This window comes from Garra rufa, chromosome 2 (assembly GCF_049309525.1).
Source record: "Garra rufa chromosome 2, GarRuf1.0, whole genome shotgun sequence".
NCBI lineage: Eukaryota > Metazoa > Chordata > Actinopteri > Cypriniformes > Cyprinidae > Garra > Garra rufa.
Window position 1 is genome coordinate 51,741,874 of NC_133362.1, and position 14,245 is coordinate 51,756,118.

The 14,245-nt window shown below is 43.4% G+C and overlaps 9 non-coding genes across 9 annotated transcripts in view; 4 read left to right on the top strand and 5 right to left on the bottom strand.

The window, feature by feature from the left end:
- The window catches only part of trnag-ucc (transfer RNA glycine (anticodon UCC)), a 72-nt gene extending 13 nt beyond the window's left edge, over positions 1–59 (top strand). Inside the window, exon 1 of the tRNA in view lies at positions 1–59. This exon is cut by the window's left edge and continues 13 nt beyond it. This is a non-coding gene — a tRNA (tRNA-Gly).
- A 1,025-nt stretch (positions 60–1,084) lies between these two features.
- On the bottom strand, positions 1,085–1,166 carry trnas-cga (transfer RNA serine (anticodon CGA)). Its single transcript has one exon. It is a non-coding gene; the product is annotated as a tRNA-Ser (tRNA).
- A 197-nt stretch (positions 1,167–1,363) lies between these two features.
- On the top strand, positions 1,364–1,435 carry trnar-ucu (transfer RNA arginine (anticodon UCU)). Its single transcript has one exon. It is a non-coding gene; the product is annotated as a tRNA-Arg (tRNA).
- A 572-nt stretch (positions 1,436–2,007) lies between these two features.
- Positions 2,008–2,121, top strand: LOC141327447 (U5 spliceosomal RNA). Its single transcript, XR_012354743.1, has one exon. It is a non-coding gene; the product is annotated as a U5 spliceosomal RNA (small nuclear RNA).
- A 2,911-nt stretch (positions 2,122–5,032) lies between these two features.
- Positions 5,033–5,105, bottom strand: trnak-uuu (transfer RNA lysine (anticodon UUU)). Its single transcript has one exon. It is a non-coding gene; the product is annotated as a tRNA-Lys (tRNA).
- Positions 5,106–5,282: 177 nt separating this feature from the next.
- trnas-uga (transfer RNA serine (anticodon UGA)) lies at positions 5,283–5,364 on the bottom strand. The gene has a single exon. It is a non-coding gene; the product is annotated as a tRNA-Ser (tRNA).
- Positions 5,365–6,202: 838 nt separating this feature from the next.
- LOC141327322 (U5 spliceosomal RNA) lies at positions 6,203–6,317 on the top strand. The gene has a single exon (XR_012354624.1). It is a non-coding gene; the product is annotated as a U5 spliceosomal RNA (small nuclear RNA).
- Positions 6,318–11,592: 5,275 nt separating this feature from the next.
- On the bottom strand, positions 11,593–11,808 carry LOC141326974 (small nucleolar RNA U3). Its single transcript, XR_012354302.1, has one exon. It is a non-coding gene; the product is annotated as a small nucleolar RNA U3 (small nucleolar RNA).
- Positions 11,809–12,745: 937 nt separating this feature from the next.
- On the bottom strand, positions 12,746–12,885 carry LOC141327052 (U4 spliceosomal RNA). Its single transcript, XR_012354372.1, has one exon. It is a non-coding gene; the product is annotated as a U4 spliceosomal RNA (small nuclear RNA).
- Positions 12,886–14,245: the final 1,360 nt, after the last annotated feature.

The following is a 14,245-nucleotide window of genomic DNA, read 5'->3' on the forward strand; positions in this document are numbered from 1 at the left end:
AGTGGTGAGCATAGCTGCCTTCCAAGCAGTTGACCCGGGTTCGATTCCCGGCCAACGCATTGTTTTCGGCTGCGGTTGACCTCGAAGCAGAACTCCTTCTGTGACCTCTGTCTGCACCAAAAGCTTTTGGATGAGTCGTTCAACAGCAGCAGAGAACTAGGTCTCCCCGTTGGGGAATCTAACCCCAGTCTTCCACGTGACAGGCGGAGATACTGTCCACTATACTAACGAAGATTTGCGCTTGCTGTTCTTCGCTCTCAGCACACGCGACTGCACCCAACTTGCCAAAATGAGCCCCTACTCCATGAAATACCAGATTGACCCGCCACGAGCTAAACTCTCTCAACATCTTGAATGCTACACATTACAGAGGGTCATTATTTGGACCGATTTATTTCATTTAATATTTTTTTTTGGCCTCTAATACGGGGGCATGAAAAAAGAGATGACATTACCTTGATCGGGTTTGTGAATACTGGGTGAGGGAAGGGACTTTCGTAACTTTTACTTCTCCCATTTGGAGTGAGGGGGGTGACGAAAATCATGTTGGCAGGTGTTGGCAGCCTAGATTACCCTTGGTGAGCGTAGTGGTTTACCACAGTGAGCGCACAGGTCCAAGGGCATAGAGACACATATCAAGTTTCTCGTCATCAGCGCATAAACAGCCCACCACAAGCAACGAAAAATTCATGAAGGGGCAGCATAGCAAACACTCTATGTGAACTCTGTCACATCTTTAAGCGTACGCCGCCTCACGGCAGAGCTGGACCGGCACGACTGCAAGCTGAGGGCGACAACAAGAAGATGGCCCTTCACCGGAACAAGGACTTGAACCCTGGACCCTCAGAGTAAAAAAAAGTCTAATGCTCTACCGACTGAGCTAGCCAGGCTCTTGTTTTTTGCGCGCTTCTTACTTTTTATATAAGAACACTTTCTCCACAAGCCGCCCGGCAGAAGCTCACTTGCCACAGGAGCTACGGGACAAAGGCCGCACGCAATTACGTCAGAGAGAGCGAAGGCCAAAGGCCTTGGAAGGCCCAACCACCGTCGCAAAAAGCTAAAGGTAAAAGGGGGAATGCCCGACCGTAGTCGGCAGGGTTCGAACCTGCGCGGGGAGACCCCAATGGATTTCGAGTCCATCGCCTTAACCTCTCGGCCACGACTACGCCGTGCATATGGACCGCCTGCTCCCTTGTCTCGAGGCGGGCAGCACAGGATGCCGCCGAGCTTCAGGCGCAAAATCCAACTGAAGGGTGAGTTGGCAAAAAGAAGCTGGACGTCCCCGTCGCTCAACGACAAAGGGCTGCCATGACCCGGATTCGAGCATTCTTTTCTGACCACTTAAATCTTGCACTGAGCGCCTGCGTTGGTGGTATTGTGGGGAGCATAGCTGCCTTCTAAGCAGTTGACCTGGGTTCGATTCCCGGCCAACGCGTTGTTTTTGGCTGCGGTTGACCTCGAAGCAGAACTCCTTCTGTGACCTCTGTCTGCACCAAAAGCTTTTGGATGAGTCGTTCGACAGCAGCAGAGAGCTAGGTCTCCTCGTTGGGGAATCTAACCCCGGTCTTCCACGTGACAGGGGGAGATACTGTCCACCATACTAACAAAGAGTTGCGCTTGCTGTTCTTCGCTCCCAGCACACGCGACTGCACCCAACTTGCCAAAACGAGCCCCTACTCCATGAAATACCAGATTGACCAGCCACGAGCTAAAGTCTCTCAATATCTTGAATGCTACACATTACAGTGGGTCATTATTTGGACCGCTTTATTTCATTTAATATTTTTTTTGGCCTCTAATACGGGGGCATGAAAAAAGAGATGACATTACCTTGATCTGGTTTGTGAATACTGGGTGAGGGAAGGGACTTTCATAACTTTTACTTCTCCCATTTGGAGTGAGGGGGGTGACGAAAATCATGTTGTGAGGTGTCGGCACCCTAGATTACCCTTGGTGAGCGTAGTGGTTTACCACAGTGAGCGCAAAGGTCCAAGGGCATAGAGACACATCTCGAGTTTCTCGTCATCAGCGCATAAATCTTTCGCTTTTTACTAAAGATTTCCGTGGAGGGGAACCTTTGCGAGTGACCTGTATTTTGGGGGCTCTGCTCACAGCAGAGCTACACTAGAGTGTCAAGAGCAGAGTCAATCTGGCCACCCGCCAGCGTACAGTGGAACAAAGCGCGCCTCGTCATGGTCTGTGTTTGCAGCCTTTGCGCTTCCAGCTTCGCAGCTTCAAATTTCTTAAGCCAGCATGGAAAGACAGCGCTCTCTCGTCCATGACGCGAGAAAAACTCTGGACGGGCTCAAACAAAGATGGCTTTTAGCTCTTTTGGCCCTATCAGTGACTCGTGCGCTTCGATCCTTCTTTGTTGACCCTGAACGCCAGCCTCTGCTGCCTGCGTTGTTGGTATAGTTTAACTGGCACCGCACCCGTACGAAAAATGGAGGTGGGAGAAAGGAGCTCAGTGAACAAAAAGCCTGCCGTGTCCCGGATTCGCTGCGGCCACAACGCAGAGTACTCTCCACTATACGATCACGGCGCCCCACTGGCTCACATCTGGTGGTGCCGGCCGTCCGAAATGAAAAAAAAAAAGGACTAGCGGCGCTTTTTATTACTGTGGAGAGAGGGCACACAAATCCGTGCTAGGGACACGGAAGAAAAGGGCCCAGCCACTTCTCCTCAGCACCGGCGAAGAGCGTAATCGGCAGGATTCAAACCTGCTCGGGGAGACCCCAATGGATTTCTAGTCCATCGCCTTAACCACTCAGCCACGACTGCGGCGGCCCTGATGTCCTCTGTCCCGTTGTCAACCTCAAAGTTGGCTGAAAAAACAATGAACTGGCTACCGCTTTACTGAAATCGCCTAGCATAAAACTCCTAAAGGGGAAAACAGCCCACCACAAGCAACGAAACATTCATGAAGGGGCAGCATAGCAAACACTCTATGTGAACTCTATCAGATCTTTAAGCGTACGCCGCCACACGGCAGAGCTGGGGCCTCATGTACAAAGACTTGCGTTGAATTATTACTAAAACATAGCGTACGGACAAAGCTGTAAATGTGCGTACGCAGTAAAAAAATCAGATGTATGAAACACTGCGTACGCGGAATTCCACGCATTTCTCTTTGTACATCTGAATTAACGTGAAATTGAGTGCACATGCACGAGCGCAAAACCCCTCCCTGCCTCCTCCCCCGTATTAATATGGTAATGACTCCACTTTGGCAAAACCAAACGAAAAAGCAAGCAAGAGAAACTTAACAGAATGTGATTTGAAGGTGCTCCTCACCGGTAGACCGGAGAAAAACTGTTATTTGCAAGTTTGTAAAAAAAAAAAAAAAAAAAGGGAGACTTTAGCTGACGCGGTTAACGCAGTGGGGTTTGAACATCGCACTGTGAACGAATTAAAAAAGAAATGGTCCGATGTAAAGGTGCAGGTGGAGAACAGCGGCGACTTAGCCTACGTTTCAGCGCATCAGTCAGATTCATAGAGCGCAAGCAGATGAACATCGTTGTCTTGTAACGGTAAAATATCTTGTTTGAATAAGTGCAACGTTGTCTTTATGAAATAAACAATAGTAGGCCTATGTCTATAAAGGTTCATATAATGCCTCACCACACGGTGTGATGTTGACATAATGTGATTTAGTTTGACACAAAGCAACCGAGTGATCCTTGTCAGCTAGGTAAAATATTTTATAAGAAATTTCTATTTAGATTTTATGGTTATCTGCTGAATTTGCTGATGCTTGTAAATTACATGATGTAATTTATTAACATTTCATCATATTATATAGCCTATATAGCCATTGAGAGGGACATCCCAGTGGATCGCAGTGTTGTTTGAATTAGTTTAAATAAGATATATATATATAAGGGGGGGGGGGGTGCCCTTTTTTTCAGTTTCAGCATATGCCCCTCAAAAGGTCTGTGCACGGCTCTGGTGCCACCGGCATTTCAGCTGCCCAATCGCCCGCTCTACAAGTGCGAGAATGGGCATCATTGTATCTGCGCTCTTGGTCAGTTTGTGGGTTGTTGAGGGGGGTTAACAGCCACGTCTTTAATGGATAACCGCGGTCTCCTGATATGCAGTTAAATAGTTACGCTCAATAAAATAAAATAAAGTAAAACTTAGCTGTTTCCGATTCACGTATCCAAATTGTTCTTCAGATGGCGCCTTTATAGCAATGTCCGTGCAGTCGATCGCTTGCGCTTACATTAGGATAACCGGTGATCGCTGCAAATTGCGCTTTGTTTGGCTGGTCAACTGCATGGTATGGAAATCTTATATACCTGCTAGACATGCGGATGATCCCGTCCCATACAGCTGGCATTGCAGGGCTCAAAGACGACTGGCTTAACCCCGAGCGGTCTGCCAGTTCCCTTTGGAACCAAGCGTTATCAGCACCTGTAAGGGAACGGGTAATGCGTGGCTCCTCGCTGTCTCCAAATTTGGACCCAACTCAGCACAGAGCTCCAAGAGGATAGCTCTTGGAAATCTGAAACATTTTATAAGCCAGTCATCATCGTGGGCCAGAAAATCACTGAGATCCCTAAAAACGCGTTCCCTTCGGATTTGGCCATTGACAATGTCCTCCAATAAGGCCAACACTGCCATTGCCATAGACTAAGGGATGTATACATTTGCAAATGCTTTTATATGTTCTAAATCACATAACTGGTAGAAAAATATTGTCTCAATTAACCCATTTTATCAATTATAAATTAATAGCAATGTTTTCCACATGTGTTGGTGCGATACTTTGTAGTGTGCAATTTTAAATAATTGCCTCTAGGAGTCGCCAAGGGACATAAAACAAACACACGCACAAAAAAATACACGTACGCCAGACATGGAGTTGGCGTGGATCAACGCACATTCTCACGTTCATTTCATCGTTAGTAAATCCAAACGTGAGCGTGAAATCTGGCGTACGCAAAGTTTTTGTGCGTACGCAGCGTTGATACATGAGGCCCCTGGACCGGCACGACTGCAAGCTGAGGGCGACAACAAGAAGATGGCCCTTCGCCCGAACAGGGACTTGAACCCTGGATCCTCAGATTAAAAGTCTGATGCTCTACCGACTGAGCTATCCAGGCTCTTGTGTTTTGTGCGCCTCTTACTTTTTATATAAGAATACTTTCTCCACAAGCCGCCCAGCAGAAGCTCACTTGCCACAGGAGCTACGGGACAAAGGCCGCACGCAATTACGTCAGAGAGAGCGAAGGCCAAACCACCGTCGCAAAAAGCTAAAGGCAAAAGGGGGAATGCCCGACCGTAGTCGGCAGGGTTCGAACCTGCGCGGGGAGACCCCAATGGATTTCAAGTCCATCGCCTTAACCTCTCGGCCACGACTACACCTGCATGTGGACCGCCTGCTCTCGTCTCGAGGCGGGCAGCACAGGATGCCGCCGAGCTTCAGGCGCAAAATCCAACTGAAGGGTGAGTTGGCAAAAAGAAGCTGGACGTCCCCGTCGCTCAACGACAAAGGGCTGCCATGACCCGGATTCGAGCATTCTTATCTGACCGCTTAAATCTGACACCGAGCACCTGCGTTGGTGGTATTGTGGTGAGCATAGCTGCCTTCCAAGAAGTTGACCCGGGTTCGATTCCCGGCCAACGCACAGTTTTTGGCTGCGGTTGACCTCGAAGCAGAACTCCTTCTGTGACCTCTGTCTGCACCAAAAGCTTTTGGATGAGTCGTTCAACAGCAGCAAAGAACTAGGTCTCCTCTTTGGGGAATCTAACCCCGGTCTTCCACGTGACAGGGGGAGATACTGTCCACCATACTAACGAAGAGTTGCGCTTGCTGTTCTTCGCTCCCAGCACACGCGACTGCACCCAACTTGCCAAAACGAGCCCCTACTCCATGAAATACCAGATTGACCAGCCACGAGCTAAAGTCTCTCAATATCTTGAATGCTATACATTACAGTGGGTCATTATTTGGACCGCTTTATTTCATTTAATATTTTTTTTGGCCTCTAATACGGGGGCATGAAAAAAGAGATGACATTACCTTGATCGGGTTTGTGAATACTGGGTGAGGGAAGGGACTTTCATAACTTTTACTTCTCCCATTTGGAGAGAGGGGGGTGACGAAAATCATGTTGTCAGGTGTCGGCACCCTAGATTACCCTTGGTGAGCGTAGTGGTTTACCACAGTGAGCGCACAGGTCCAAGGGCATAGAGACACATCTCGAGTTTCTCGTCATCAGCGCATAAATCTTTTGCCTTTTACTAAAGATTTCCGTGGAGGGGAACCTTTGCGAGTGACCTGTATTTTTGGGGGCTCTGCTCACAGCAGAGCTACACTAGAGTGTCAAGAGCAGAGTCAATCTGGCCACCCGCCAGCGTGCAGTGGAACGAAGCGCGCCTCGTCATGGTCTGTGTTTGCAGCCTTTGCGCTTCCAGCTTCGCAGCTTCAAATTTCTTTAGCCAGCATGGAAAGACAGCGCTCTCTCGTCCATGACGCGAGAAAAACTCTGGACGGGCTCAAACAAAGATGGCTTCAGCTGTTTTGGCCCTATCAGTGACTCGTGCGCTTCGAGCCTTCTTTGTTGACCCCGAAAGCCAGCCTCTGCTGCCTGCGTTGTTGGTATAGTTTAACTGGCACCGCACCCGTACGAAAAATGGAGGTGGCTTACACCTAGTGGTGCCGGCCGTCTGAATTGAAAAAAAAAGGGCTAGCATCGCTTTTTATTACTGTGGAGAGAGGGCACACAAATCCGTGCTAGGGACACGGAAGAAAAGGGCCCAGCCTCTTCTCCTCAGCACCGGTGAAGAGCGTAGTCGGCAGGATTCGAACCTGCGCAGGGAGACCCCAATGGATTTCTAGTCCATCGCCTTAACCGCTCCAGCCTAAAACAGGGCAAAAGGGACCGCTATGGGTGGGGGAAAAGAAAAAATGTGAAAAAAAACAGGGGGAAAAGGAACAAAAAAAAAGGGGAAGTGAAAAAAAAGGGAAAATTTATTGGATTTACCCACTTTTTTTACCCTTTAACTTACTTTAACAAATTACAGAAAAGTCCATATTTCTACATATTTTACCTAATTACAAAACAACTATTCAATTTTGTAAAATTGAAATAATAAAACATAAAAAACATATTTCCAAAAAAATATGGTTTATTTCAAAAGCTCAAATATTGACATATGACAAATTATACTCTATATATGCATTATATGCTCCTTTTCAAAAATCTTATACCCAGAATTGGAGAAATATAATATTAAAAAAGAATATATAAACAAACTGAAATCGTCATTTATAATCATCTTACTACCACAAAGAGTTTAATATTAAGAACAAAATATATACAAATGAAAATTATAAATAAAATAAAAAAAACTAAATAAAAATAGTTTATTCCAAAAGCTAAAATCTATTATTTTTTATAAGACATGAATACAAATGTAAAGAACTGTAACAATTAGGGCCGGGACTCGATTAAAAAAATTAATCTAATTAATCAGAGGCTTTGTAATTAATTAATCGAAATTAATCGCATTTTAATCGCATATAAATATTTGACCTGAGAACAGTGAGAAGTAAGTTTTTTCATATGGATTTTTAGTTACCATTGAATAATGACTGAACACATAAACTGAAGCAACAAAATATTGTTTATTTTTGTTCAACCAAGTCCAACAGACCAGTGCAATATTGCCATTAACTGTAGCAATAGGATACAGCGTTTCCCATACCGAAAACATTTATTTCAGTTAAAAAATAAATCCAAAACTCTCTATTTTAACATTTTGAACAATAGGGCTTTACAATCTTTTGCTATTTTTTTTTTTTTTATAAATTCTTGTGTTTTAATTTTTCTCATAATCAAATGAAAGCATAAACATTTATTTATTTTTAATCAAATGAAAAATAAACCTTTTTAATTTTTGGCAAACAAACAGGTTTTCTGTTAAAATCAATACATAATAATAATCATAGTATTTTTTTCTACAATTAAGTGGTTAATCTTGTTGTTATATTTATTTTTTATCATATATATTGTTTTTTGTCTATTTAAATAGGAATAGTGTTCGGTTTCATGTTAAACCGTACTTTTATTTTGACAGGTTGCCGTGAAGTTTCTGTGTGTAAAGTATGATATGATGCTAGTTTTCTCAAATGAAACGTTAAAAGTGACACTGACTGTAGCTTTGGAGATTGAGTCTATCTGTTCATGTGAGATACAAATGCCAAAAATTAACGGGAGCATCACGCGTGCAGTATAAAAAAACGCGTCTCTGCCATTCTAACATACAGAGGCAAACAGTGCAGGATTCATATTAAAACGGTCTTTTTGCATTTCAGTTTTCAGACACTAGTCCATATCGCGATTTGAATTAAGTGACAGACCAACTTTTGATTTATCAATCAAAAAATCGACGAATTTACGTGGCATTCCGCGCTATAGTAAATTCGTTTTTTATGAATGGAGTCCGCGATCCAGTCCGTGTTTTCTTGGAGGAGACATTGTAAACGCGCCCCCCTGAGATGATGGTACGGGAAACACTGGGATATTCAGAAATATACTAGCCTTCATTTCAGAAATTCAGGTACCCTATAGGTAGGTAGACCTTCTGTAAAAGCATTGAGGTGATACTTGAGGCTCGATGTCCTGCGGTGATATACGCATTCTGTTAGTTGGTGCTCCAGTATAATTGGTCCGCCGCTGAAACTCATCCAATGAGAAACGTTCCGCGGTGCAAAATTAAGTGCGATTAAAATGCGTTAAAAAAAATTTACGCGTTATTTTTGTGTAATTAATTAATCTAAATTAACGCGTTAAAGTCCCGGCCCTAGTAACAATACAACTTGCATAATAAAAAACACTCTTTAAATCTGACCTTTATACAATGGAAAAGTTATATGTAAAAAAATGTAAACAATGATAATACTCTGAATAATAATATACCTTTTATAAAGACATATAAACTATTTTATAATTATATAACCTTTATCATTTTTATAAGACATCAATACAAATGTAAAGAACTATACTACTACTACTACTACTACTACTACTACTACTAATAATAATAATAATAATAATATAAACTTTTATAATCGTTATAAGATATAAATACTAATTTAAAAGAAGTATAATCCTATTAATAATAATAATAAAAATAATAATGATAATAATAAATACAAACTTATAATTTTTATAAGACAAAGCCAAGCACGCTGTCGGTTCTGAGGAGGTGGTGCAGCTGATGGCTGCTGGCCTTGCGGAAGGGAAGACCAATCCTGAGATTGCGGTGGTGGAGCCGATGACTGTTGGCCTGGCGGAAGGGAAGACCATCCCTGAGGCGGTGGTGGACCTAATGGCTGCTGGCCTTGCGGAAGGGAAGACCAATCCTGAGATTGCGGTGGTGGACCTAATGGCTGCTGGCCTTGCGGAAGGGAAGACCAATCCTGAGATTGCGGTGGTGGAGCCGATGACTGTTGGCCTGGCGGAAGGGAAGACCATCCCTGAGGCGGTGGTGGACCTAATGGCTGCTGGCCTTGCGGAAGGGAAGACCTATAGTAAAACCATGGTAAATGACGATAAACACAAGCACAACGTTTTTTGTTGTTGCTGTTCATTCAGATTTTCATTTATAGTAAGACTGTGTTCATACAGTTGTAATCGATCAGCCAAAAAACACAAAATGGTTACTACGCTTTCACTATAGTAAAAACACGGTAAATTGTCATAAGGAATGACTGCGCTTACAGCTGAAACACGTTTTCTTCTGATTTAAATCAAACTTCAGAACGTGTAAATAGAGTTTAATGAGTAAGATTACATTTAAACGGTGTTTCATTATGGGCAATTCATGAGTCAAAAGTTTGTGAACGCCAAACACGGATGAAAGACGGACGAAAACGTAACGAGTTACCAATTGAGAACATTGTAAACAGAGAGGAAGAAAGTAGAAAACATGTATTACTTTGAAAAGTTATCATATATTTCGTTTACATATTGGACGAGGAGATGGCCACGGAAACAGACGATCCTGCTCCAGGTAGCGCCACAGAGACAGCTGTTGTGTGTCTGCTGCCGCCGGATCACGGTTGTAAAAGTTAGGGTTAGGGATTAGAATCGCACGTACTAACAGGCTGTTTTGAAAGATGTTTCCGGAGCTCGCAAAATCCACTTAGCCTGTGCGGCGAATTGGCACGCTGGAGCCCGCCACCCTGTTGGGAAGAAAGAGAGCAAACAGAGGCACCCAACGTGGGGCTCGAACCCATGACCCTGAGATTAAGAGTCTCATGCTCTACAGACTGAGCTAGCCGGGCTGGTTGTGGCTTCCTTCACCGGGTCGGAGGCAGTTTTCATCGGCTCCCAAATGACACAGGCGAAACGGAGGCTCTCGCGTTGTGCGAGACTGTCGAGCCGTCCCGTGGGTAGGGCTTAGAGCAGGCTTAGAGTTTTCTTCTGTCAGTTTTGACCCAATGTGTTTTTGGGAAGCGCAGTTTGACCAAGCAGTGCAGGCCAACAACATGTTCTGTCTTGCCGCGTGAAGGCGGTTCAATGCTTTGGACAGCGTATGGTTGAGATGTGATTTTCCACCAATTTGGGGCACCTTTCTTATGGAAATCAAGGATAAATCTATATAAGGATAAGGATAAATCTTCTATTTTTCGGTGGTCTTTTGAGAACACTAGATTTATATGTCAATTCCAACATAACACCAACTGTTACGCAACAGTCCCGGGATCGTTAATAGTTACGCCTCCAACATTTGCATCGCCCAATCATCGGTAACGTCAGTACATCAGTAAAACAAAGCAAGCCACTGAAGGGACACGGTTAGCTTAATGCTAGCACTAGCCTGTTACATTGCAGTACAAAAGATATCACTTACCACATAAACAGAGAGATGACTGTGCTGATGATGGTGAATGATGGAGAAATAACTGCGCTGATGAAGGCGAATGATTTACAGATCCAGAGTATCACCGAGAAGCAGCTGAACTTGTGTGGTAAGAAGAGCTCCCTCTGCATTATAACTTTACACAGAGCACATGGATCACAGTAATGAGACTAAAATATCTGCGATTCAAAACGGCAGATTCAACAAACCACATATTAAAAGCGGCTAGAGCTCCTAATTAAATATATATTTTTATCAATGTGCCAGCTATAGAGATGAGCAGCTCTGTGAAACAGCCAATTGGAGCAGAGCTCATTAATATTCATGAAGCTTCCAAAAAAGGCAATAACAGAGCATTTCATTCTAGGGACAAATCCTAGGGTTGTAAATGGTCCTGTAAAACCGTTTCTGGAGATTGTTTGCCCTTTCCTATGCCAAATACCTTCTATGTAGATATCAAAGAACAAATTAAAAAATTCTCTCAATGCATTTTTATGGCAACTTTAAGTTGATAGAACCAGCTGACATCTTATCCTGACATTCTGAATCTCAAGGATGGTGACACCCACCCACAAAAATGTAAAAAAAAAAAAGTAGTTTCATCAGATATACACCAATTATGAGCTAAACAATTAATTACAAACAGAATCATATCCGATGTTCAATTGATCGCAACTATTTGCAAGATTTTTAATCTGATATTTACAATTTTCAAAGACCACTCTGATCATACTCTCTTCTTCTATGCTGCATAAACGCCACACAGAAAGTTCATCAATGGTGTGGAACATATGAAATAAACAATTACTCCACACCCGATTCACGCTCAGAAAAGAGTATCAAAGCTCATCATCGTAGTTTGGGAGACACTACACTTTTGAAACACATTTCCTAGTTAAAAACTATAGAAATGATCCCTGAAAGTATAATCTTGACCTCCATTTTGCAAAACCAGCTTAGGCGACTTCTGACACTTTGAGTCTCAGAGATGGTGACAACCTAACAACAGAGATGAGAAAAGTTACATCTGAAACATCATGAGAGTCCTAAAAATTTTTTTGTAATTTTAGTCGGATGCAGTTTTCATCGGCCCCCAAATTACACAGGCGAAACTGAGGCTCTCGCGTTGTGCGAGACTGTCAACCCGTCCCGTGGGTAGGGCTTAAAGCAGGCTTAGAGATTTCTTCTGTCAGTTTTGACCCAATCTGTTTTTGGGAAGCGCAGTTTGACCCAGCAGTGCGGGCCAACAACATGTTCTGTTTTGCCGCGTGAAGGCGGTTCAATGCTTTGGACAGCGTATGGTTGAGTTGTGATTTTCCACCAATTTGGGGCACCTTTCTTATGGAAATCAAGGATGATTTCAAGGGAAATGGCAAACTGGTGTAGCGTTTGGCTAATAAGCTAAAGCTACAGAATCCACATTCGGCCGTAATCGGAGGTTACTACTAACGTTCGATTGTGTCTCATAGGGAGTTTGGCGCAGGGCCTCAGTGGAAAACAGGCCCTCGGCGGCTGAAAGAAAAGACGAAGAATGCATCCACATGCACATGAATCAGGAGTGTTAAATAAAGAAACCCCGCAAGATGAGGTGGTCCAGTGGTTAAGGCGGTGGAAGGCTAATACATTGTGCTCGACACGCACTGGAAGCTTTAGCGCCACTGAGAGCCCACCGGACCAGACAGGACCAACCTGTTTACGATGGGTAACGGTGATCTGTAATTGCGCTGCAGTTTAACGATACCTGTCTTGGGAACATATTGACAAAACAACAAGCCTTCTGGCTCTGGCGCTCTATCACCAGTAGACAGCTTTTTGGCGAGGAAAAAAAACCTAAACGAAACAAGGCTATATTTCTCAACAAAACTCTAAGCCTCCAGAGAGGCTAGCAAAAATTGCCAAAGCTAACTGTATTTCAAGTCATCCTGGCGGGGTATTGGGTAAAGTTTTCAACCAGCAATGATCGCGCCTCGGATAAACCTCATTGGCTACAATATTGCCAGATAGAAGAATGCCAGAGACGGTCGTGACCTTTTCGTGCACCTACGTGGATGTGAACCGACAAGGTGGCAGCAAGCTTTAAACATGACGCACAAACAGTCTCCTGGCACGGGTTGCTGCACCGTGTTTCCACGGAACAGATTAGAGGTGTGTAAAAGACGGCTCATTCACTATTCCCTCTGTGCTCAAAACAGCCTGCTGAAAGCACGGCAGCAGCAGGTGAAAAGGTCCGCAGCATGGAATCGGAAACAGCTAAGTTTTACTTTATTTTATTTTATTGAGCGTAATTATTTAACTGCATATCAGGAGACCGCGGTTATCCATTAAAGACGTGGGCTGTTAACCCCCCTCAACAACCAACAAACTGACCAAGAGCGCAGATACAATGATGCCCATTCTCGCACTTGTAGAGCGGGCGATTTGGCAGCTGAAATGCCGGTGGCACCAGAGCCGTGCACAGACCTTTTGAGGGGCATGTGCTGAAACTGAAAAAAAAGGGCACCCCCCCCCCCCCCCAACCCCAACCCCTCCACCACCAAAAAAATAACACACAATAATATTCTTATTTTATATTTAATTAGTATTAATAACTTTTATACAGATAGCTAATATACATATAGAGGGTATGTAAATATCGTGTGTGTGTGTGTGTGTATATATATATATATATATATATATATATCTTATGTAAACTAATTCAAACAACACTGTGATCCACTGGGATGTCCCTCTCAATGGCTATATAGGCTATATAATATGATGAAATGTTAATAAATTACATCATGTAATTTACAAGCATCAGCAAATTCAGCAGATAACCATAAAATAAAAATAGAAATTTCTTATAAAATATTTTACCTAGCTGATAAGGATCACTCGGTTGCTTTGTGTCAAACTAAATCACATTATGTCAACATCACACCGTGTGGTGAGGCATTATATGAACCTTTATAGACATAGGCCTACTATTGTTTATTTCATAAAGACAACGTTGCACTTATTCAAACAAGATATTTTACCGTTACAAGACAACGATGTTCATCTGCTTGCGCTCTATGACTCTGACTGATGCGCTGAAACGTAGGCTAAGTCGCCGCTGTTCTCCACCTGCACCTTTACATCGGACCATTTCTTTTTTAATTCGTTCATAGTGCGATGTTCAGACCCCACTGCGTTAACCGCGTCAGCTAAACTCTCCCACTCTATTTTTTTTTTATTTATTTTTTTATTTTTATTTTTTTTTACAAACTTGCAAATAACAGTTTTTCTCCGGTCTACCGGTGAGGAGCACCTTCAAATCACATTCTGTTAAGTTTCTCTTGCTTGCTTTTTCGTTTGGTTTTGCCAAAGTGGAGTCATTACTATATTAATA